We start from the raw sequence: 27098 nt of genomic DNA, 5'->3' as shown, positions 1-27098 counted from the left end.
ATTGTGTTGCTAATTGCATAAAGATTGTCTCCTATAATGAATGTTTTCTAAACAGATTTCAATTCTTAATGCAATTGGTTTGTAGTTGTTTTGTTCAAATACTGAGTTTATTTATTACTTTTCAGTATTTCCTTACAACACTGCTAAAATTGATTAGATTATGTATTTTTGTATAGTAGTTGTAGACATAATTGTGGTTATGCTGTAAAGAAATTATATAGTACCAATATCGAGATCAAATACTAAAAACTTTCAACCAAAAAAAAGCCATTGATGTTTTCTATTTTATGTAGTAGAATTCTGGATAAAATAACAAAACAAAAAGTAAAACAATTGTAACACAAATCTACTACAAATTACAGCTGACTCCTTCTTAATAAATAATTTGTTTACAAATTTACTACAATCCACTACAGCTAAACACTTTAACTATAATTTTTCTACTGAAAAGGGTAATTAATTATTCTTTTTTCGGACTAGTGTTCTCTCGTTCACACATGGTGCCCCTTATCTTCTTGCTAATCTGACAGTCACCTCACTTTCACTAATTGCACCAAGCTCTTGCTTTTTTCTAGCATAATCCTAAAGGAGCGCCCCATAGCGTTTACGATGTTGATCAATATCAGAAAGATCTTCCTTTGAAATCGATAGCTATCTAATGGTGACATATTCTGCAAATGCCGCTACGTATAAACCACAGTCACTGCAAAAAATAATAGGAGAAAATATTTAGCATTCAATGTAAAATACAATTGGTTACATAGATATAAGAAAAAACAGCACATACAGTGATCCTTATTTTTGCTGGGGTATCTCACCGACCAATCAGTGAATGCCTGGAGGATCAGTAATACCTTTTTCAATATATACCTTTGTGTTCTTGTAGTTGATGTCTGGAAGTTTGCCATAGAAGTCGATGCATGACAAGTAGAGGGGGATCATAATAAGAAAACTTGTCGATAACAGATTCAATAAGTTTGTAATTTCGTGAAGAGACCATAGAATCATAAACATATAGAACCCTATCGGTAATGTCAAACACAACCAATAACCTATGAAATTTATCCGCAATATTTATGGGCATAATCACAAAATTAATTTCCCATGCAACATTTGCAAGTAATCGGTACCCCAATATGTATTCTGATACGACGCCTGGGGTTTGACAACAACAAGCTTCTTAACGGCAGGAACATTAATGTACCTCTCATAAATTTGTTCAATTCTAGTCTTGGGCATATAGTCAGTGGTTGTAAACCGTATTTTATTTTCAGGACCATACTTTCCTGTCTTCCTTAAATAGGATAAAATAATATCAATATGCTTCAAAAAAAAAGAGATTTCATTATTTCTAAATGCTTCATACAATTTAACTATAATTTTTAAATAAAAAATCTACAGATTTCTAAAATAACAGAATACTACAACTAATCATTAAATTTTGCCAGGGTATGTGTGTACCGTATTGTTGAGTACTTGTCCGGGATGTGCCAAAGTATAAAACCAGTCCTTTTTATCAATTTTCTTTACCCCAAGATCAAACCACAGCTTGAGCTGATTATCTTTTAAATTATAAGGCGCCTTCCTCCTATTTAAAGACATAGCAAGTACAATTATTATGTAGTTTCAGTTGAAAATCCATAAATTGTATGCACTCGATAATATGAAGAAAAAAAAAGTATAATCTAACCTCTTTGAAACTGTGTCGGTACCTAAATATAACCACTTATTGAATTCTTCCAACAAGTCAGGATCAACATCGTCGCCAATAACCCCATTAAATGGATGATTGATGTTGAAAATTAGAGGAGGTCCAATAGAAGTGCTTCCCCCAGAACTGAAATAAGGGAGAAAGGGTAACATCTAATACCACTGAAATCTTCATTGCAATCGTCTCCTTGTTGTATAAAATTTGCTTGTTGAATGAGAGATTGCAAAGGCATAGTCTCCTTCTCCTCATTTAAATACTCTCCTTGTATGCCAACTTTTGTATCCTGTTTTGGAGAGTCCACATGCATAGTTTCCTTCTCTGTTATAATAAATGTGTACAACTTAATAAAATTATAGATCATTTGTAATAAACATAAACAACACTATAGATAAATTATAGTTTAATTATAGTTAATTTGTTGAAATGTCATCCTATAGCTCAGATATAATATGTATTGTGAAATATGTAGATACAATGTACTAAATCATACCTGCAGTTTCTTCATCCAATGCCCCTTGAAATTGGGAAAATAAGTCAACACCTACAGGGACATTCTCCTCATTTTGAATATCAGACATGTGTCATGTATCTAAAACAAAAATTGGAAATATAATGTATATTATTTGTTGGTAATTTAGGCTATATGTAGATATAATGTAGATTATTTGTCATCAAATTGTGTTAAAATTGTTAAAATACCTCTTTTACTACTGCTGCCCAACACTGGTTTAGCCCTACTGCACGGATTCTGTTGTTTGTTCTTTTCTTTGTAATGCTCATCATTTTTCGTAGAACTACCAGTAAATTGCATTAGGAATTTGTTAGGCTATGTAATTTATGAATGCTAATATAAACATAAACATGGTAAAAAGTATTGTCCAAAATGAATATATTTCGAATGAAACCTTAGCATCAATGTTCGTATCCTGTTGACTTTTTATTGCCTGTAACACAGACTTGATGGAATCATTGAGTAGCAGTCGAATGCTACCTAGTTCTTGAAAAACCTAAAGAACAAAAAATGGTTATAATGTATCTGACAATTAGAGGCTAACACACACATACACACACACACACACACACACACACACACTCACACACACACACACACACGTATATATATAAAAGACTAAAAATCAAAAATTATGTATACCTCTTTCTTGAACAATCCAAGGTCTGAACTGACCTACGTATTAAAATAGAAAGAGTTAAAAAAATAATTTGCATAACATAAATTAAAGAAACCGGTTAGGATTCTCTTAAGAGGTTACATTATCAACATCTTTTTTTTAATTTTTTTAATTATTTCACAATATCTTTCTTGTCATCTATTCCCATTGCCTGCTTATGTCCAGATGGAGATGGAGCATCTGTCGGATGCTCGGCCTTTGTTTCAGCTTCTTCAAAGATGTATTCAACTTTATGTGGCAAAGTCATTCTAGAAAGCTCTTCTGAGGCGTTAAGCATGTTGGTGAACTGAGTGAAAAACAAATGTGAGGGACCTAGTTATCATATAATAAAATTTGTAGATAATTTGTATTATATTGTCTGTCCAGAAGTGAAAAATATTTACCTTGATCTATGATGGTTTGATCATTCTCTCATCCAATGCAGATATCCATATCTTGTTCTTACTAGTTATCCAGTTAAGTATGCGGGGGATCGAATTACCAACCCTTGTAGCTATATCAGTGTTGACTGTACAACAACACTCATACAACCAGATTTGCATAGCGAGTGGAAAATCTCGAATGAGATAAAAATGCATAAAAGGGTTGAGTTTATGTCTAACAGACTGAAGCAATTGCGCATAAGTTTCGATACCCCATGCGAAATTCGCATACTGCTCCAAGTCCACCAAGTAGAACTTAAAATACTTTATCAACCCATTATCTTTTTTTGAAGGACAGAGGAAGAATTCTATCAGATAGAGAATACATAGCTTGACTGCATCCTCATCATTCACCCAACTACGACTGGTTACAATTTGTTTCAAGTATGACTTCTCAATTTTTTTCTTGTTCGGAAAATAGCTCCTCATTATTTTACTGTCATACTTAGTTGTGTAACCAAAGTCTATTACTTTTGTAAAACATCTAAGGCCAGTGATAAGGACAAACTCCCTCAACCCAAAGTTCAGCCTCTCACCCTTTATCTTTGCTGTAAAAAAATGAGAACCGGATGCCTTCAATTCATACTTCATGAGAAGGTGAATTGACTGATTTTGGATACATATTTTGGACAGGGAAAGAAAATGCCCAAAAAATATCTTCTTAAACAACTAATAAATACAATTATACTAGTACAATTTAGCTACAGTCAGAAAGACATTAATACATTATATACAAGTAAGTTACAAAATTAGTTAACATATATAACAACTGACCACATTGAAGCTACAAATGCACTGATAAAATTATGTTTAGAGCAAGAAATTAGAAAGTAACAACTAGACATAATATATACAATTTGTTTACAAAAAATAAAACTAACGTCTACAAATAGAGCAAATAATAACCAATAATACCAACTAAATCATGTAATACATTCTCAAACAAAATAATTTCGAATAATATACAAGAAATCTACAATTTCAAGAAAAATATAGAAAAGTTGATAACCAACAACAAATATACACAATATAGACAAAATTTCTACAAATACAGAAAAATAAAAAATATGTATAGTCATGAGAATGAGAACAGGTGTTGTAACGTTAAAAAAAGAACGGATTGTAACTAATAAAATTTTACCTTCTCCAGTGACTGTTAGGGTATGATTTTAGGTGATTTTTGAACCTTCTTCTTTTTTGAAGGTTTGACAGAAGGAGAAACTTTGATTTTTTTTTTGCAGGTTTCGGGATAGCTTCTTCGACGAAATCATCATCACAAGCAATTTCTTTGCCCTTCCGCTTTACTGATTTAGTAGATGTCGAAGCTTCACCAGCATCCCTGTCATGCTTGAGTTTTGTTCGAGCTTCTACCCTAGCTTCACGAGAGAAAAGCTTGGACTTTGTCTGTGGTTTTGCATGTGCCGATTTTACTACTTTTTGGGGTGAATCCTGTGAGAAAACACCCAAATCAAAAGTAGGAATATCACCAACATTAGATTTTTTAGGGCTATTCTTCGGAACTCCTTTCTTCTTCATTGTAAGGGAAGGAAAATTTTAAGCTGTTACTGATTTTCGTAGGATTTTGAGCGAGAATTCAGAAAGATTGAGAGAGATTATAAAAAACTTTTGAACAAAAATGGAAGAGAACGTTAATGGAAGGAGAGAGTACAGAATCTTGGGGGTATGGACAGAGAAACGTGGGGGGAGTGGGATATGTACGTTAGCGAGATTATAGGAGTTAATTGATTCTCATTAAATTTCTAAAATGTATATAATTGATAAATTGTATATGCCTATATAATTAAATTGAAACTTCAGTAGGGAGGGTAACAAGGTTTCAAATAATGTATAGAAAGGTAAAAAGTCAAAAGGTTAGAGTGTTGTCTCCAAAGCCCACAAGTCAAGTATGGGCCATGGGCCTATTGATAGGTAAAAGTTGTGAAAGGTTGCATTTTTTAGCCACTTTTTAATTTTTTGCTGCTGTATGAAATATAATTGAAAAAAGATACCGTTATAATGTAAAGATAAATTTGAAAATAATTGCCTTGTTAAAGCACGAAGAAATTTCAGCATAATATGTTGGATATTTTATCCAAATGATGGATGCCACGAGTTTGATCGAGGAAATGCTAGTCATAACGAGTGATAAAAAATTCTGTGAATATAGAAGCGATAGAGGCTGAACATTTGAATAAGTAACCACAAGAACATTTGATCATAATCAGATACTTGAAAAAGAGCCACCATCAGCAACAACCTTTCATTAGAACCTAGTGCCAATGGTGGCACATCAATAAGACTTCACAATGGCAAGTCTTTCATTATTGTAGGAATGACACCATTTAGCCACTTTTAAGATTTTTGTTTAAAACATAGTTAGTATTTGCGGAGTATTTAAATTTGGACCACTTCACTGTTGGGCTTCTTCTTCTTCTTCTTCTTCTTTGTTGTTGTGCTGTTTCTTCATCTTATATAGGCCAAATCTTAATAAGAAGTTAAATATTGTTGGACGACACAGTAGTACCGAGATGGTTAAAGAGTTCTATCCATTGCATTGGTGATTAGCACACATCCAAACTATCCAAGCAAACAAAATACCAAACTCGAAAGAGGGACATATATAACAATATGATATCTAGATTTATGTAAAAAGCGAGAAACAAAATTATTTGATCACGACAAAGACCTTTTTTTTCACTGGTTTGAAGTTCAACTATTGCACTTTGAACTTTAGACCATGAAATTTGGCTATGGCAGTTTAAATTTTAGACCAAGTTTGAACTACGGCTATTGACACTTCAAACCCGAGATACAGGGGCGAAGCTACGTGCAACCAAGGGTGGTCAACTGACCACCCTTCGCCGGAAAATTATAGTCCGTATAAGGTAAAATATTACTTGTTATTGATAAAAAATAGACTTTGAACACCCTTACATAGCCCACTGGCAAAGGTTTGAACACCCTTGTTGAATTTCCTGATTTCGCCACTGCCGAGATATGAAGTTTTCCTATGAGTTTATGACAATTCAAACCCGAGATATGAAGTTTCCCTATGAGTTTATGACAATTCAAACTGTTATTGTTGCACTTCATATCCATTGTGTGAAGTTTTGAGCTGATATTATTGAACTTAAACCAGGGGCATAGCTAAGTGATGTAGTATGGGTTTAGGTAAACCCATGCTCCTCTCTAAACTATATATAATAATATTATATATATTTTTAAATTACTTAAATATAATATGTGCGCACAAGCTCAAAAATGTCCAATGGTGCAATGAATATTAGGTACACTTCTACAAGTGAAATCGACGGTTCAAATTTCACTTCTATCGGCCTTATTTTTGGCACTGAGTATATATTTATATATATGTGAAACTCACCAAAATTGCAAAAATAATATAATTTTCAACCGATAATTTCAAAAGTATTGTTGGTTCATTTCTTAATCTAACTTAAATAAGGAGGTATGAATGGGAAATGGAGGAAAAAGATTTGGAGAGAAACGAAAATTTTGAAGTATTCCTTTTATTAATGCACTTAGTCCCTCATAAAATGGAAAGAAAATCTTTGTGCTATATAAAGAAGCACATATTCTAGCTCTTAAAGAGTTGAGAAGAAGTGGTGCCTCGCGTCGCCGTCGTCGCTCGGCTCGGCCTTGGCTTAGGCTTAGGCTTTAGCTTAATTCGCGACAGTGATTTTCCTAACGGTCAGAGTCGCGCCTAACAGAAATTTAATTTTTGGCAAACAGTCTACCTTCTCATACATAGGAATAGCCTCATTTTTAAGAACCGAAAATCTGAAAATTCTCCCCTCTTCTGCATTTCTGCATTGTTTTTCCAAAAGCAAAACGTAAGTATCAGTGTGGTTTACTGTCATTTGTTGAGTTCGACGAAGTTCTGTACATAATAGTTGTTCCGTTCTATTGTGGGAGGAATTAATCCAATAACCTTGGACAATAGTGAGGAGATTAAATTCCTTAAGAAAACACAGTTTTCTGTTCGGCTCGAAACTCATATTCTTCTGATTATATTTCTGTTTTGTTTTATTTTGTATAAATTATTTTTTGAACACATATTACTAACAAAAAAAGACTAATGCTAAACCCGTCAAATATAATTCTAGCTCTTGCTCTTTATAGCGGTGCACACATTCTCGAGTTCTTGGATTGGCCACTGCTTCAAAATTATGAGAAAGAAGTTCAAAGTGAAGAAGATTTACAAAAAGAAAGGTAAAAGTTTCAATTATGTATTGTTTCACTGTACAAACCGTTTTTCCGATTTTAAAAGACCAATATATAGTACGTAACTTCGTATTGATCAAATGATCATTTTTGTCTGTAGGAAGCATGTTTGCAGCAATAGAAATAAATTTTCTTGTATAACAATACAACGCTAATTCTGATTAAAGGACAAGGACTGATTTTCATTGAAAAATGACTAAATTATGTTGAAATTATCCAAACTAAACAATCCTTTTGTCCGTCCGCCCAATGTTAGTAACGTTCTCTATTGAATGTTTCGTAAAGATAGTCCGTTTAGTTTGGACAAGTTGAAACTCCATTTCAACTTAATTATTTGAAACTATCCATTGTCATAAAGAAACTATTGCTCCTTATGCATCTGAACAAGTAACTGTTCTTGTGATGGAAGAACAGTATAAAAGGAGAAGCCATGAGTTGGGTTCCAAAATACAGAAAAACCTTCTTAATTACTACACTATCTAGTGAGGATTTCTGAAGACTCACCGGAAAAGTGAAGCCGGAGAAACTAACGCCGACGACACCGTAACAATGGCCGGAGGTATGTCCAATCTATATTTACGCTCTGCTCTGCTCTAACAGTTGGTATCAGAGCGATTGATTAGCCTCTGCCTTGTTAATTTCGGAATTTGCAAGTTATTCAAAAATGGCATCTTGTTTTTAGATCTGCGTTTTTGAAACTTTTGAAGCAAATTAATGGTATAAATTATACGAACACTGATTTCCTAGCATTTCTGTGACTCTAAATGTGATATTTGGTGTTGGATTCGTGAAAATGAATAGGGTCTGTAAATGGGTTTGAAACCGGGTCGAAAAAATCCGCTAGATGTTGGAGACGAAGTCGGTCTATTTGTGACTTTGTGCTGCTCTGCTGCTTGAAACGGTGTCGTTTTAGAAGGGTCAAAATTAAATTAAAATATTCTTTATTGTTGAAATCTAGTAGCTTTTGGACTCTGACGGAAATGGACCAAATATCAAACCTATTATAGTAGTTTTAATTAAATCAAACTGCCAACATGTTACCAACTAGCAGCAACGTCTCTGACCAAAACACTTGAACTATGTGCTAAATTATTTTATTATTGTATGTATATTGCATATGGTTTCTTACATACAAATACTGAGACATAATCTTATTGCATAACGTATATAGCAATAATATTGAATAAACTTTAGAATTAATGTATAGTGATCCACGTAAGTTTATTTAATTAAAATTTGGCCACAGCAACATTGATTAAATAGAATTATATAGTATTATGTTTAAGACACATAAGGAAATTATAGACATTAAATTATCTCTAAAGTTTTTGGAGTAATATCTAAATGATCTGTAATTTCTTTTTTGATTAGAGATTAGCTACAACATTTTTAGTCAATAAAATTTAAGAATAAGGATCGCATAAGGAAATTTAGACAATAAGCTTGTGATTAATTATGCACTATATAATAACTGATGAACCTTTCTTATATTTTGCATAGTTGATTAGGATAAAATATTGAATGCTATTTCATAGTTACCTTCATGAATTATAAATTAGAATTTAATAGTATTATCATAAAGATAGAATATCATTCTAGTAACAAATTAATAATTCTATCATAAAGAATGAATCTAATTGAATTAAAATTTTATAGATAAATTTTATGTCAGTAGATTCATTTACATGATTTGCGATGGTGAATCATGATATTTGTTTATTTGCTTCAAATTTATGTTAAGTATGTATATTTTTTACTGTTAGTCCCGCCAATATTGCTGTATATGTAAATAATAATTCTGCAAAATATAAGTATCGTAATGAAACAGTAATTAATTCGAGCCCACTGAATTCACAGTGTTTCCTTAAAGAATTTAATCCCCTCCTAGTACCCAAGGTAATGGATTATTTCCTCCCAGGATAGAACGAATCACACACAGGTGTAGCGGTACTTCAAACCCCAGTGTTTCAGCGAACACAAAGTTCAGTAGCAAATCACACTTACAGTTGCTTTGTTTGAAATAAAAATAATGCAGAATGAAAGGAGTAGAAATTCAGAAAATCGTATGGAAATGCTGAGAGGAAGGAGTGCAATGTATAGCCAAATCTGTTGAGCGTTTTCAGATTTTGTCTTGTGAATTGTGTGTCTTTCTTCAATAGCTGCTGCACATATATATAGCAGCCAGTGTTGAAAAAGAACAATCGTCCACCCTCCATGGTGGAGCAAGCATTAGCTTGTTTGTGGAGCAAGCACATTCATGGTGGGAAGAGCATTAGGCGGCTGCCTTGTGGTCAAAGAAAATATCTGTTACAAATGCGGATTACGTTAATATTTACTATTAACAAATAAATTTGGTTCAAAAAATTAATCAATCAATCATTTGACCGAAGCCGAAGCCGAAGCCGAAGCCGAAGTCGAAGCCGAGCCGAGCGAGCGACGACGACGACGGCGCGAGGCTTGCTTTCTTCTTAACTCTTTAAGAGTTACAAGAAGAGCAATTATATATATACCCACCAAAAATCTTTTCCTCTTCCAATATGGGACAATGTCTCATTGTCAAGAGGGGGAAACTTAAAATTTTACTCAAAAATTTTATTTTCCCTCCATTTCCCATTCACCCTCATTTTAAGACTATTTCATCTTAAAAAACAAAAAACCTCAACATTTACAGTAATGCAACCTGTGAACATTTATGATATCTGTGATATTCCTTAACTTAATTGTGAGAATTATAAGATTTGGAAGGAGAGAATTCTTCTTCACTTAGGGTGCATGGACATTGATTATGCTGTTAGGAAAGACGAACCACATATTACTGAAACCAGCACTCCAGGTGAAATTGTTCTTCATGAACAATAGGAGCGGTCTAACCGCTTGAGTGCCATGTTCATCAAGACTAAAATTATTGTTGGTATTCGTGGTTCTGTCGAACAGTATACCAATGTCAAGACGTTACTGAAGGCTATTGATGAATAATTTGAGACTTCAGATAAGGCATTTGCCAGCACCTTAATTATGAAATTCTCATCAATGAAGCTCAATAGTGTGAGAGGTTTGAGTGAGCAAATCATGAAAATGCAAGATTTAGCGGCTCAATTAAAAACTCTTGAGGTTGAACATTCTGAAATTTTTCTTGTGCACTATATATTGAACTCTCTTCTATAACAATATGCTCCCTTTAAGATCTTTTATAACACGCATAAAGGATAAATGGTCTATTAATGAACTTCTGACCATGTGTGTTCAAGAGGAGGGCCGATTGCTGATGGAAACATGAGAAAGTGCATTCATGGCTACTTAAGGAAAGAGGACACATCAAGCCAAGAAGAAGGGAAAAGGAAAGATACCCCTTGAAACTGACATCAATAAAGAATCAGTGTGTTTCTTGTGTAGAAAGAAGGGCCACTTGAAGAAGGATTGCATTAAATTTCAGAAATGGCTTGATTAGAAAGGTAATTCAATCTCTCTTGTAACTTATGAAGCTAATATAGCGGATGTTAATCATAACACATGGTGAATTGATTCTAGTTCTACAATCCATATTACAAATTCCTTGTAGGAATTAAGAAACCTGCGGAAGCCAGTGGGAGCTGAGCGAAGCATCTATTTTGGAAATAAAATGCAGTCGCATGTGGAGGCTATTGAGACATGTGTTTTAGTTCTTAGTAGTAGTTTCATTTTGAAATTAGAAAAGATCTTTTATGTTCCTAATTTTTCTAGGAATTTAATTTTAGTTTTAAGACTTGTACCCTTTGGTTATTCCTTCAATTTTTCAGAAAGTTATATCAATCTACTTTATAAATCTAAAGTTGTCGCTGATGGTGCATTGTCTGATAGTCTTTTCTCTCTTAATTTACAAAATGATTTCACTCATAATGTTATGCATGTTCAAGTTGGTACTAAATGATGTGTTATGAATGAAGATTCCTCTACTTTGTGGCATCTGAGATTATGACACATTTCCATAGATAGAATTAAGAGATCAGTGAATGATGGAGTACTTAGTGCTCTAAATTTTATTGGTTTTGGTACTTGTGTGGATTGCATTAAAGGCAAGCAGACCAACAAGTCAAAGAAAGGTGCCAAGAGAAGTTCAACCATATTAGAAATCATACATACTGATATATGTTGTCCAGACATGGATGCATATGGTTAGAAATACTTTATCATCTTTATAATGATCACTCACGGTACATGTATCTCTACATGCATCATAATAAGAGCGAAGCATGATGAGCACAAAACACACCACAAAATGATTGCTCTCTAGTCAAAGATAGTATAGTTAAAATATCGTCTCAACGGGGATTGATTTAAACAATGTTCGAATACTTTCTGGTTTATTTGATATTCAGGATGATAAATACTTGATTTTTGGTAATTAGTAAGTATAATTAACTACTAAATTAATATTACGACTAGTTAGACTAGATCGCAGAGAATGAGGGTTGAACTAAACTGTCTGATAATAATATGAGAAATAAGGGTCGCGACAAGATAGGTGTAGGATAGCTATTCGGGATTTAACTCTGGTTGAGTTCACTTCTAAGGTTCTAATAATTCTCACGAATTCACTCGATAATTAACTTAACTTAAGATCAAGACTCCTCTCTCGATTAAATCCGAACTCTACGAAATAAACTATTACGAAGCACTGTGAAAATATGTAAAAACACGTTAAGGAACTAGTCTTAAGGAAAACGTCTCTAGAATATTCTCCTAACTTAGTTTAATCAATAATTCAAAAAGCTCTCTCAGTTACTTAGAAGAATCACTAAATTAAACCAAATTAAATAATGCAAAGATAATCACCAATATTACTCTTTCGATTAAATAAACCAGTGAATAATTTCTTGATCAATTTAAAGCTCCATAAACGTATTCAAACAATTAAACTAGAGTTAAATCCACAAATATCAATCAAAATACCATATCCGTCAAAACCCTAGGGAATAATTTCTTCATATTTATGGAGTAGTTTACCTTAAGGTTTGACGTGATTTGGTGACTTGGTTGTTGTTTATGGATTTGACTACTGATTTAATCGAAAGAGAAACATCTTATTGAATATTATTGCTATGCTTTAGTTTATCTTGGTGATTCTTTGAAGTAATTGAGAGAACTTTTTGAGTTACCATTTAAATTAAGATTGAGAAATATTCGCAAAAAGTTTCTCTTAGTTCATTCCTACCAATAGATTCTTGCAAGTTTCACCGCACTTCACATTAGTTTATTTGAAAGATTCAGATTTAATCGAGAGAGGAGTCTGAATCGAAAGTATAAGCTAATCACCTATTGAATTCGTGAGAATCGATAGAACCTCAAGAGTGAAATATAACAGTATCATATCCAGAATAATAATCTTGCACCTATCATTTCAAAACTCTTATTTCTCACATTGATAAAAAACCAACTCTGTTAATATCTAGTTCTTTGCAGTCAATTGTCAATTGCTTTACTTTAGTAGTTAATCGTAGTCCGTAATCCTTCCAATCAAGTTTTGATAATTCTGAATAGCAGTTAAACCAGGAATTACTAAAGCATTGTTTAAATCCAATCCATGTAGATACGATACTCATACTATACTATGTTTGGCTAGTGAGCATTAATTTTGTGTTGTGTTTTGCGCTCGTCAAATTTTGGAGCCAATGTTGGGGATTGATAATTAATAGTGCTCAAAATAATGTTTGGGGCTAATTTGGGAATTAGATTTTTTTTTCTTATTTTTTTTTCTTTTTTATTTTTCTTTTGTTTTTGTTAGTTAACTTCTATCAAGATTTCTTTTGTAGTACCTGACAAATGCTAGAAAGAAAACTTGAAGAATTATTCTTGATATTGAACTCTAATTGTTGTTGAAGATGGAGTACAACCAGTATAAGAAAATGGTTGAAGAGTTAGCAACTGAACATTATCACAAGTCTGCTATTTATTTTAAATGTAGTGGAAATCATCTATGGGTTAATTGTCAAGCATGTAAATATTCTTCCTACGGTTTATCTTTTGAACAGTCTCACTCTATTTCTAATCCATATAGGTATGAGGTTTCATATGGGCACAATCTTAACTTTGTTTGGGATGAATACCCTTATTATGACTGGAATGAAAGCGAAGTGAGACAACCACCTCAAGAGGAGAATGGTAGTTTAGAAGAACTTATGTATAAGTTCATGCACAGTGTTGAAGAAAGGTTTATACAAAATGTTAAAGCCATTAAGAACCTAACAACGCAAGTGAGTGAAATAGTAAATATACTTTCAGAAAGTTTATTGCATTGTGATAGTGAATATATGGAGGAAGCACCCTATGAGAATGAGCCTACCCAAGAGGATGAGCATTTACAGAGAGAACTTCTCACTCTGCAAGAAGACTTTGATTCAATTGAGATGATTAAAGATGAGGGTTTGGTTGATTGTGAAGCAATAAAAGAAGAGTTCAAAGCCCCATCCACCTTTTCACATTTACAACATATACTGCAAGAGAATGAGAAACGATTGGTCTAGGACATAACAGAGGAATATTCTCATGACCTTTCTTCTTTGTTTTCTTATTCTAACATTAATCATGTGTATTTTATTTTTGGAGATTTACAAGAAGATGCATGTAGTGATCTTGTAAAAGAATCAGAAACACATTGAGAATCACCATGCAGGAATAATTTACCGCTCAAAAAGAGGCCAAGAAAGAAAAAAGAGGGTCTTGCAGATATCTTTAGAGGACATTGGCCTAATGGGCTCTATTAAGAATCCCAAAAAGCGGAAACGAAGATTAAATTCAGAATTAGGGGTGGAATTCATAAATTCTTGAAAACGTAAAAAATTCAGGGAAGTTTCATTTACCTCTTGCTTTTTACTTGTGTGTGATGGGGATATGCCACAATTTAAAGTGTGGGGTGGGGGATGTAAATATGTGTGTATATTGTTATTTTATTTTTGTGTTTTTTGTTGTTGTTTTGTTTGAAAAAAAAAAGATTTTTTTTTTACTTTTCCCAACGATGGATTTCCTCGACTATCTTCTTGAGGGATTAAAGTCGAGAAAAAAATGGTATCTTTTATTTTTGTTTTATTTTATTAGGTAGTGTAACAATCCCTCCTTGATTTTTCTTTATGCCACGGTTCTTTTCAAAGGGTTTTTACTTGAATCGGGTGTAGTTAACTTTTTTGTTTTATAGAAATAAAAAATCTTGAGTCATAGTGCTAACTTGAAGCAATCTTCCTTGACTGTGTACGCCTTCAGAGTGGTGAGTACCTTAGTTGTGACGCCTACACTCAGTTCTTGACTCGTGTATAAGTACCTTAATTTGTTTGATCTTGACCTTGCTTAACTGATTTGACTAGAGAGTCGGGATAGATCCGGCCCTGAGTGAGTTATGTGTCAATGTGTGAGTGAGGTTTGTGTTGATATTCCGTGCATGTCAGTTGATGTCTAGAACTTGCCACGTGTGTTTTGATGACGTCCATAACACACCTTGATAAGAGATATGATACAGTCGTATGCAATATAAATTACCCAACTATGAGAAAGGGTCGAATCCACGTGGAGTTATAAGGGGTGTTAAGAGTATATACTTGAAGAAAGCGAATGGATTAACTAAATTTGCACTAACACAATGAGTTTTGATTTCTACTTCTACTATTACTCTAATAATTGTAAGCTAAGTAAAAGAAACTAGAAATGAACGATTGTTTTTGGTGTTTTTTCAAATAGTTTAAAAGCCTAAGGATGTGACCATAACTTAGGTGTTCGCCTAATGGGTTAAATACGTTAATACTTGTTTTGTTGATTAGAGTGTATTATAGCTCTCAACTCTATATTGCCTACTTAATACCTCTCGGTCAAAGAGTGATTTTGCCCAATTTGGCTTTCTCAAGTCCAAATGGGTATCAAACAAAATAGTTGATATGAGCTCAAAACGAATTTTTACTATCTCTAGTTTGAACCCTTTAATTAGGCTAATCAAACTCTCAAGTGGCCCAATTCCTTGTTAGCCAAGTTATCCTATATTAGATCCCTCTTTCTCAAGTAGAGACTAAGTCAAAAAGGCATGAATCAATGTTTGCAACCATTGATTCTAAAATTGAAGCATGGAATAAATACTCAATCATAAACAAGCATTAAATTAAGTACCCACAAGGTTTACACACTAGGGTTGGGTTACAACCCTAGTAAAACTTTAGCTACTCATAGTGGGAATTGAAGAAAATAAAGAATAAAAATTAATTAAACTCATAATCAAAGATTAAATGATAAAATATAATATTTAAGCACTAATATAATCACAAACTTCCTAAAATGGCAAAAGGTAACGGCTACAACAGCTTTTGTTTTTCGAAATTTGACCTAAAATTGTGAAATTCGTCTATTTATAGTGGGCCAAAATTCACTGACAAATATGCCCCTCGGGAGGTTCGCAAATTTCTTTAGTTGGCAGGAGATGGGATTCTGCAGCCGCACATTTTTGGATTGCGGCTGCAAAGTATCTTCTGCGGCCGCACAATTCTTGTGCGGTCCGCACTTCAGCAAGGCGTCAGGACTTGGTCTTCTGCACACTCAATGAACTTGAAATTATTTGTCAGTGCAGGCCCTGTTTTTGCGGCCGCACAATTCATATGCAATCCACACATTTGTCAAAATCATATTGGGTTCTTTAGCTTAGTTTGCGACCGCAAATGGAATTCTGCGGTCCGCACTTTCTTCTGCGGACCACACTTCTTTGCTTTTGTGCCCTTTATTGCCTTATGATTCGGAACACTCCTTTTTGAGTCGGATTTCATCATGGGAGACCGAACTTCCAACATTCCTGTAATTTTCATAATTTTATTAGTTTCGGGAATATAAATCAATACTTTCGGACTAAAATAAAAGCAAAAAGATGCTAATAAGTAGTCAAAATCTCCACTTATCAACTCCCCCAAACTTAAGTATTTGCTTGTCCTCAAGCAAATAAATTAGTTCACACCTCCTAAAGTTAAGAGTCATTTCAGCGAGTCAAAGGTGAGCCATCCACTCATCAGTTGGGGCCAACAATTACCCACACTACTCATGCATTATCAACAAGGCGACAAGTCAAATATTCATGCACATATAGTTCTAATGTGACATTTGAGCTTCAAGAATTGACTTTACTCATCAAGGACTCTGGTTCTATCATGTAGGTCATGGTGGACTCCAAACTCTTTCTCCTCTACTTTTTATTTGCCAAACTCACTTAAGAAATTAGCACTAAATCTGAAGATTCATGAAAGGCTCACTCATCTCTCATAAGAGAATGTCACAAGTACGGCTTCAAGTACCATAGGCTTGCCCCTCATGTAGATCACCACTAATGTAAGCTCACTCGGTTTGAAATCAAGTCTTTCGGGATGTAATGAAGGCTTTTGGGTTAGGGTAGGATACCATATGGGTAAGTGGTTACACCTTTCCTTAAGCACTCTACACTTTCATTTCTTGTCTCACAATTTCCAATTCTTAGAGGCACTTTCTTTTCATTGGGGGCTAGAGAGACTTAACATCACTCTTTCTTGATCATTTCATTATTTTTCTCCCTTTTTGATTTCTCAATGTTTGGGATCATGACCTCTTTTTGAATTCATCAACCCTTCCACTTATTCACGTTTTGCATTTTTCTTTTTGTTCTTTTCTTTTCTTGCCTTCTCTTTTATAGAGATCATTTCTTTTCTCTTTTTGTGCCTTGATACCTTTTTTCAAATTCCTCATCTCTCCTCCAAACTTACGTTTTAAGCCATTTATTTCACAAGAGTGTTAAGGAAAGTCCGGGAGACAAGAGAGGGTCATGACAAAGTGGGTAACAACTTATAACATGGTTATCAAATGAGAAAGGCTAGAGGCTCAAAAAGGTTGACTAGGGATAACGACATTGGTTGGAAATAGAACGCTCAAACGTGCCAAGGAGAGCCTACAATCACTTCTCAAACCATGCAAAACTTAGGATTTCACCTTGAAACACATTCGGGGCAAGTTCTAGACCCTTCGCACAGATACTTGGACTAGCAACAATTCATCTCACCCCCACACAACTAGATTGTAAAAGTGTATAGCGTTGAGGACCCACAATGACCACATTCAATTTTAAAGATCATTATGGTCCAATTAAACCACTCGATGATTGCTAAAGTCAACTCAAGAGTCACAAAGCCACTGACTAGAGCTATTTCTTTCAAAAACCTTATCTCTAACCATAAACACGTAGTTAAGTGTGTTGGTACGAATTAAAGCATGGTTGACTTTTCGAGCATGACTTAATTAGGTCTTTTTATTCATTACTACTACTATTATTACCTAAACACAAAAACGGACCCATTTCCTTAAGAAAGGTGTCACGCCATCTATCGTTGGGACGAGTCACCCGGTTTACACAACAAATACCTTTGGAAAGAACCGTGGCGTTAAGAAAATCAAAGGCTTATTATCTACTAAAGCATAAAAAGAAGCTACTTAACAAAACAAAAACTAATATGGAAAAGATAAAGAAGCTAATAAGCAAAAACAAAGATAAAGAAGCTAATGAGCAAAGCTACTAAAGATAGAATAAATATACATAATAAGAGAGAGAGAGAGAGAAGATATATAAATACAAATAAGAAAAAGAAAAAGTATCATCAAAGTATTAAAGGCCAAATGTATCAAAGTGTGCCAAATGTGTCAAATAAACTCCACCCCCCTCTCCGAATAAAAGTAAGAATTGTCCCAAATGCTTAGTAAAATAAGAGTAAAAGAGGAAAGGGTGAAGAAAACTCCCTATGGCTCCTTGGACGTCTTTGTGTCCCCAGCAATGTCATCGCCCTCCAGATTAGCCAACTGGATCTCATCATCCTTGAGTCTAGGTGTGGCTGGGCTGGCGAACATCTCACGCACTGCCTCAGCAGTGTCGGCATCAAGGTCTGGCTCTTCAGACTGACCAGCTGGTGCTACCGGTGCAGATGGGGCTGAAGGATCTGGGGAAGACTCAGGACATGATTGTTGCCCCAGTTGTCGCTCCACCTGCTCAGCCAGCTAGGGGCGGGGTGCGGGCGGGTAGAGGTCGCCCTAGAGGGGGAGGCCAAGCCAAATTATATGCTCTTCCGAGTAGGACAGAGGCAATTGCTTCAAACTCAATCATTACAGGTATGGTTCCAGTTTACCATAGAGATGCATCAGTCTTATTTGATCTGAGATCCACTTATTCATATGTGTCATCTTACTTTACTCTGTATTTGGATGTATCTCGTGATTCTTTGAGTTCTCATGTTTATGTGTCCACGCCTGTGGGAGATTCTATTGTTGTTGATTGTGTGAATCAGTCATGTTTAGTTGTTATTGGTGGTTTTAAGACCAGAGTTGATATGTTGTTACTTAGTATGGCTGACTTTGATGTTATCTTGGGAATGGATTGGTTGTCTCCCTATCATGCTATTCTTGATTTTCACACTAAGTCTGTGACGTTGGCTATGCCAGGTTTACCATGATTAGAGTGGAGGGGTGCATTAGATTATGTTCCTAGCAGGGTTATCTTATTTCTAAAGGCTCGGCGGATGGTTGAGAAATGGTGTAATATTTATCTGGCCTTTGTGCGGGATGTCAGTGCTGATACTCCTACCGTGGAGTCAATTTCGGTAGTGAGAGACTTTTCTGATGTATTTCTAGCAGATCTTCCGGGCATGCCGCCCGAAAGGGATATCGATTTTTGTATTGACTTGTTGTCGGGCACTCAGCCTAGTTCTATTCCACCATATCGTATGGCCCCAGTGAAGCAGAAAGAGTTAAATGAGCAGTTGCAAGAGTTTCTTGTTAAGGGATTCATTCGGCCTAGTGTGTCGTCGTGAGGGTGCTCCGGTCTTGTTTGTGAAGAAGAATGATGGTTCTATGCGCATGTGTATTGATTATCGTCAGCTGAACAAGGTTAGAGTGAAGAACATGTATCCATTGCTACGCATTGATGACCTATTTGATCATCTATAGGGTGCCAGAGCGTTCTCCAAGCTTTATTTGCAGTCAAGTTATCATCAGCTGAAGATTCGGGATTCGGATATCCGAAGACTGCCTTTAGAACTTGGTATGGTTACTACGAGTTCCTCGTGATGTCATTTGGGCTTACTAACGCCCCAACAATATTTATGCACATGATGATTCTAGCTGTATCTTGGTTCATTCGTCATTGTGTTTATTGATGACATTTTGGTGTACTCCCACAGTCGGGAATATCATGAGCAGCATTTGAGGATCGTGCTCCAGACCTTCAGGGAGAAGAAGTTATATGCAAAGTTCTCAAAGTGTGAATTCTGGCTTGATTCGGTGGCGTTATTGGGTCATGTGTTGTCGAGTTAGGGGATCAAGGTAGATCCGAAGACGATTGAGGCGGTGTAGAGTTGGCCCGGACCGTCTTCAGCTACTGAGATCATGAGTTACCTTGGTTTGGCCGGGTATTATTTGATCGGTGGTGTTATTAGGTCATGTGTTATCGAGTGAGGGGATCAAGGTAGATCCGAAAAAGATTGAGGCGGTGTAGAGTTGGCCCAGACCATCTTCAACTACTGAGATTCGAAGTTACCTTGGTTTGGCCAGGTATTATCGTCATTTAGTATAGGGCTTCTCATCTATTGTTGCACCTATAACTAGATTGACCCAGAAGGGTGCTTCTTTCAGATGGACCGAGGAGTGTGAGGCGAGCTTTCAAAAGCTCAAGACTGCTTAGACTACATCCCAAGTGTTGGTGTTACCTACGGGCTGAAGGTCTTACACTGTGTATTGTGTTGCGTCACATGTTGGCCTTGACGCGATGTTGATGCAAGACGGTAGAGTGATTACCTACGCGTCTCGACAGCTGAAGACTCATGAGAAGAATTATCAAGTCCACGATTTGGAGTTGGCAGCCATTGTTCATGCATTGAAGATCTGGTGGCATTATTTATACAGTGTTCCTTGTGAGGTCTTTACCGACCACTGGAGTCTACGACATCTGTTCAAACGGAAAGATCTTAACTTGCGGCAACAGAGGTGGTTAGAGTTACTTAAGGACTATGATATCACCATTTTATATCATCTCGGGAAGGACAATGTGGTGGCTTGCCTGAGTTGATTCTTCAGGAGACCCACAATTCACGGTACTCCATTCATTGGGGTGCCGCTAAGATGTATCAGGACTTGGAGTAGCACTATTGGTGGAGAATCATGAAGAAGGACATAGTGGAGTATATAGCTTGGTGCCTAAATTGCCAACAGGTGAAGTATGAGCATCAGCGACCGGGTGGTTTACTTCACCGGCTTGAGATTCCTGAGTGGAAATGGGAGCGCGTAACCATGGACTTCGTTGTTGGGCTCCCACGGACTCAGAGGAAGTTTGATGCAGTATGGGTGATTATGGACAGGTTGACCAAGTCGGCTTATTTCATTCCGGTAGTGACTACCTTTTCTTCAGAGCAGCTGACTCAGGTTTATATTCGCGAGATTGTCCGACTTCATGGCATACCGGTATTTATCATCTCTGACCGTGTCACTCAGTTCACATAACGTTTCTGGAAGGTTGTACAGCATGAGCTAGGCACACAGGTTGAGTTGAGTATAACATTTCACCCTTAGGCGGACGGACAGTCCGAGCGAACTATTCAGATATTGGAGGACATGCTTCGCGCCTGTGTTATGGATTTCGGGGGCACTTGGGATCTGTTCTTGCCGCTTGCGGAGGTTGCCTACAACAACAGCTACCAGTCGAGTATCTAGATGGCTCTGTATGAGGCTCTATATGGGAGACGGTGTCGTTCTCCAGTTGGGTGGTTTGATCCGGGAGAGGCTAAGTTATTAGGCACGTATCTGGTTCGAGATGCTTTGGAGAAGGTCAAGATGATCCAAGATCGGCTTCGTACATCCCAATTGAGAAACGAGAGTTATGCGGATCGGAACGTTCGCGATATTGCATTCATGGTCGAAGAGCGAGTCTTGCTACGGGTTTCACCCATGAAGTGTGTGATGAGTTCAGGAAGAAGGGCAAGTTGAGCCCTAGGTATATTGGATCTTTTGAGGACCTTGAAAGGATTGGAGAGGTGACTTATAAGCTTTCCTTGCCACCTAGTTTATCTGCGCTTCATCCGGTGTTCCGTGTCTCTATGCTCCGAAAGTATTATGGTTATCCGTCTCATGTTCTAGACTTCAGCACAGTCCAGTTGGACGATGATTTGACTTATATTGCGGAGCCTGTGGCTATCTTGGACCGGCAGGTCCTAGAGTTGAGATCAAAGGATATTGCTTTAGTGAAGGTTCAATGGAGGGTTATCCGATCGAGGAGGCGACCTGGGAGACCGAGCACGACATGCGAAGTCATTATCCTCATCTATTCACCACTTCAGGTATGTCCTTATGCACGTTTGAGGATGGACGTTTGTTTTAAGAGGGGAGAATGTAACGACCCGATCGGTCATTTTCTCTAATTGCTCCCTGTTACCCCTTTTATTGCTTCACACTTGTGTGTTTGTTCGTTTATGACTTGTGGGGTTGATTAATTTCATTCCGAAAAGCTTTTGGGTTGATTTGGACCCTTGATTCTAGACTTAGAAGCTTTAATTTGAAAATATTGACCAAACTTTGACTTTTGTGAAAACGACGCCGGAATTGTATTTTATGACTCCGATAGCTTTGTATCGTGATTTTGGACTTGGGTGTATGCCCGGAATTGATTTTGGACTCCGATAGCTATAGCAATTATGTGCACCACTCTCTGTAGCTTATCCAATGACTTCTTGTTGGTCTGGGACTTCCTCATCTTCTTTACTTCCTTTCCCAGCTCTTCAATCACCGACCCGTGTTGTACCAAGGTTCTCATGATTGTCTTCTAGTTCTCCAAAATCTTCTTTAGGGTCTCATCAATGGTAGAAGGAGCCTGAGGTCCTTTAGAAGTGGACTGCGTTGTAACAGTACTAGACAAGTCAGACAGCTTTGTAGTAGCTGTCTGCATCCAGTTTTTGAGACTCGCCAATGTCTAGGAGACTTGCAACACAGATAGTGGGGCAGTAGGCATGTGCACTGGCCTCAGAGCTTTGGTGGGAGTTGTAGTAGGGGCTATGGATGATGGCGGAGGCATAGCTGCGACACTAGAGGAAGGCTCGGCCGAAGTGGATGGAACATCAATTGTCTCAGAAACTACCACGACTGGCTCATCAGACTGGTCTATGGTGGTAGGAGGCTGAATTTTCTTCTTCGTGTTGCTCGCGTCCATAAGTGAATACCAATCAACAGTCTTCTTCGGCTTCACCTTTGTGTCAAAATCCCTTAGCTCTACCTTGCATCGGTAAGATATTCTGTAATACTGTTGATGATACGGGTATGGCGAGCTATCCTGTCGTGTTATCACTGAGATGTTGGCCGACATCACAGCACCCACATTGATTGGGTAACCGGCCATGATAGAAGCCACAAGCACTGCCCGAGGGATTGGAAGATGAGTCTCGTTCTGGTATGGATCCAACCTGCTGCAAACAAATGTTTGCCACCCCTTTGCCTCAAAATTCAAAGTATTCCGCTGCATGGGAACCCCAGCGGCAATCTATGGTGGTGGTGGCCCTGGTGGTGCTAGAATCTCAGCTAACTAAGGTCGGACTTCCTCCCCCATTGCACACTTCTCCAAATACTCCTTCGGCTCAACATCTTCAAATCCCAAGTACGCGTTTAGCGTATGCTGATCAAACCTCACCTTGAGGTTGCGTACTTTGGTCACCTTCGTCCCTTACTTTATGTGAGCCACATTGGCATAGAATTCGCGGACAAGGTATTATTTTGCATCCATTACACTCTGGTTGAACCACATCCACCCCTTTCATGACCGAAACTGTCACAATATGGTTGTGTTGTACTTTTCTAAATCATTCAATAGAAATTGTCGCTCAAGAGTTAGCGACCTCACTAGCCACCACATACAGAAGCTGGTGAAGGCAGCCAGGCTGACAAAACGGTCCTCCCAAACCTCTTGCTTCTTTGATCTTTCAAGGCCGGCAACTGTAGCATCTCTCCCTCTACCATCGTCGGGGATATCATGAACTGGTGCAGAAACTTGTGCCTCATGGACTGGTGTAGCCGATGGCTCAGAAGCCTGACTAGCACTCTCTGATCCCTCGGAAGTGCTATGAGATGAAGAATGCTCGTCCCTGACCTGGTATCTTCCCTGCGGCCTTGACTGTGTGGCCGATTGCTCTTGAACAGAGGTTGAGTTGCCCTCTGACACTTCCCTAGATGGGACATATGAGCTAGACTCGGAAAGGTCTGCACCTCTCCCTCTGCTTGCTGGTGCTTTATTTCTTATCGTCTTTTGCTGGCCAAGGGACAAGGAAGTTTTGCCTCGGCCCCCGAGAAGGTTCACCTCTCCCTTTAGAAGTGTCGCCTCGTCCTCTGGATCGAACCATTGTCTGTACCACGCAGAAAAGATTGTTATTTGCAAATCGACGTTAAAACACATACTGCAGACATGTAAGTAAAGAAGAATCCAGAAGATACAGTAGGGTGTACATTTGAATCATGCTTGCAGGAAATGTGATATGCGGTCTGCACAATTTCACTTGTAGCCGCAGATGGGGACTTGCGGACCGCGCACAATTTGACTTGCGGCCGCACCTATGAATCCCAAAAATGCCAACTCTCTGATGACAGAGAATTGGCTAATGTGCAGTCACAAAAGGATTTATGCGGTCCGCACAATTAGACATGCGGCCGCACATTGGAGTCTCAAAGTGAGGACTCTCTGATGACAATAAATGTGTTGGTCTGCGGCCGCAAAGGGAATTTTGCGGTTCACACATTTTAATTTGCGGCCGCAGATTCCTTCTTTACTTAGTTGCCCACAATTCAACATCTGCGGACAGCACAAATTCAAGTGCGGCCGCAAATTTCTAAAATATACATATCAAATTTGTCTAGTTAGGTTTTTCAAATTCTCACACAATTAGACATGGAAACATTATAAATATAAGAAATTTCACTAACCCAGTCCCCATAGAGCATATATCAAGTTAATCTAGTTCAGATTTACCCCACATGGACACACAGTTGAACTCGAATAACAAATGGCCTAAAAAGAACTAAAAATCTACAAATTAAACTAACTAAAAAGATTAACGTGAACTTAAAGCATACAAGATAGAATGAGTGTAATGAGTGAATGATCAAAGTGGCTGTGTATGTGGACAGATGAAATCTCCAAGAAAATTCAACAGAGCACAATTTTTTAGTTCAGAGAGTGAAAAGTATAAATTGAGCCCCGTTCCTCTATTTATACTAATGGTTCGCTAAGGGGAAGAAAGACGAGTGTGACCGCACATTTTCACCTGCGGTCCACACTCTATTACCTGGGAACTCATCTTAGATTTTCATTTGCATTCCGCACATTTTCAGGTGCGGCCGCAGATTTCTCGTGTGATCGTAGATCGACCTCCACACTGACAGGCTTAAACTTCAAAGAGTTGTTATTTTTAACATCTCAATTGTGCGGTCTGTAAAAGGAATTTGCGACCTCAACTCTCTTCTACGATAGCACATAGAAATGTGCGGTCCGCACAAATAAAGTGCGGCACAATTGTTGAATACTTAGCCATATTTTGTCCAGAATTCCTGCAAGTCACACTATCCTTGTAGCACACTTCAAATCAAGTTAGAACAAAAATAACACCTAACTACAAAAGAAAAAGGAAAAGAAACATGGGTTACTTTCCAAGAAGCGCTTGACTTAATATCGCGGCACGACACAGAATACCCTCAATGAAATGAATGACCGCCATGACGTGGCCATCTCCAACTTTTTTCAAGTAGTGCTTCGCCCGGTGACCATTGACTCGGAATACTTCATTGTTTTTGTTCTTCAAGTGTAATGCACCAAAAGGTGTCACACCCACAATTTCAAAAGGATCACTCCATTTGGATTTTAGCTTTCCGGGAAACATCCTCAACTTGGAATTGAACAATAATACAAGATCACCCACCTTGAACTCTTTGTTCCAAATGTATTTATCATGAAGATATTTCATCTTTTCTTTGTACAAGGACCAACTTGCATAAGCATGGTACCAGAACTCATCCAATTTATTCACATGTGCAGCCCTCAAGTTAGCGGCTACATCCCAATCAAGATTCAACTCCTTTAGAGTCCATATGGTCTTGTGCTCTAGCTCCACTAGAAGATGACAAGCTTTCCCGAACACCAACCGGTATGGCGACATTCCGATAGGTGTTTTGTAAGCCGCCCGATAAGCCCATAATGCATCATCAATCTTCTTGGACCAATCCGTCCGATTAGCATTCACCGTTTTAGACAAAATACTTTTTATCTCTCGGTTGGAGAGTTCCACTTTCCCACTAGCTTGTGGGTGATAGGGAGTCGTGACTTTGTGAGTAACACCATACTTGCTAAGTAAAGTGTCGAAAGCCTTGTTGAAAACATGTGACCCCACATTGCTTATAATTGCACGCGAACAACCAAACCTTGTGAAATTATTCTTCTTCAAGAAAGACACCACACTTCTCGCCTCATTGTGGGGCAAAGCAACGTCCTCGACCCATTTGGACACATAATCCACTGCGACCAAGATGTAGGTGTTTCCACAAGAACTCACAAAAGGGCCCATGAAGTCAATACCCCACACATCAAAAATATCACTCTCCAAAATGGTTGTGAGAGGCATTTCATTTTTCTTTGAGATTCCACCGGCCCATTGACATTTTTCACATCTTGTCACTAACTCACTTGCATCCTTGTAAAGAGTGGGCCAATAGAAACTGCAACTAAGCACTTTGGACGCCGTTCTTACTCCACCATGATGACCACCATATAGAGAAGAATGACAAGCCCCAAGAATTTTACCTTCCTCTTCTTCCGATATACATCTTCTAATCACCCCATCCGTACAAATCCGAAAAAAGGTATGATTTATTCCAATAATAATCTTGGCAGTCCCGTTTGAGCTTCTTCCTTTGGCTTGAAGAGAACTCATCTATAATGATTCCACACACAAAGAAATTTGCTATATTCGCGAACCATGACACCTCTTTCATTGATATTGCAAGAGTTGCTCATCAGGGAAAGAGTCATTGATTTCTAGGTCATCATACGGCCTTCCCTCCTCCTCCAAACGAGACAAGTGGTCCGCCACTTGATTTTCACAACCTTTCCTATCTTGTATGTCAATATCAAATTCTTGCAACAAGATCACCCATCTCATCAACCAAGCTTTGGAGTCCTTTTTGCTCATAGGATAAGCGCCGCATGATACGTGTGGACAATGACTTTTGCACCATCAAATATGGGAGAAACTTCTCAATTTCAAACACAATATCAAGATCTTTCTCCGTAACGATATAGTGACTTGGGCACTGTTCATAGTCTTACTATCATAGTAGACCGGATGAAAATTTTTGTTGATGTGTTTTCCCAAAACAACCCCAACCGCTACGTCACGTGCATCACACATGAGTTCAAAAGGTACACTCCAATTTGGAGCGGTGATGATGGGAGTAGTTGTCAACTTGAGCTTCAAAAATTTAAAATCTCTCATGCAATCATAATTG

At 37.3% G+C, this 27098-nt stretch overlaps 1 long non-coding RNA gene across 1 annotated transcript; it reads left to right on the top strand.

The window, feature by feature from the left end:
• The first annotated feature begins 9231 nt into the window (after positions 1-9231).
• Positions 9232-11373, top strand: LOC107765761 (uncharacterized). The gene is made up of 2 exons (XR_001643498.2): positions 9232-11017; positions 11125-11373. It is a non-coding gene; the product is annotated as an uncharacterized LOC107765761 (long non-coding RNA).
• Positions 11374-27098: the final 15725 nt, after the last annotated feature.

The sequence above is a fragment of the Nicotiana tabacum genome, chromosome 4, assembly GCF_000715075.1.
Source record: "Nicotiana tabacum cultivar K326 chromosome 4, ASM71507v2, whole genome shotgun sequence".
Classification (NCBI taxonomy): domain Eukaryota; kingdom Viridiplantae; phylum Streptophyta; class Magnoliopsida; order Solanales; family Solanaceae; genus Nicotiana; species Nicotiana tabacum.
This window is presented reverse-complemented; position numbering and strand designations above follow the sequence as displayed.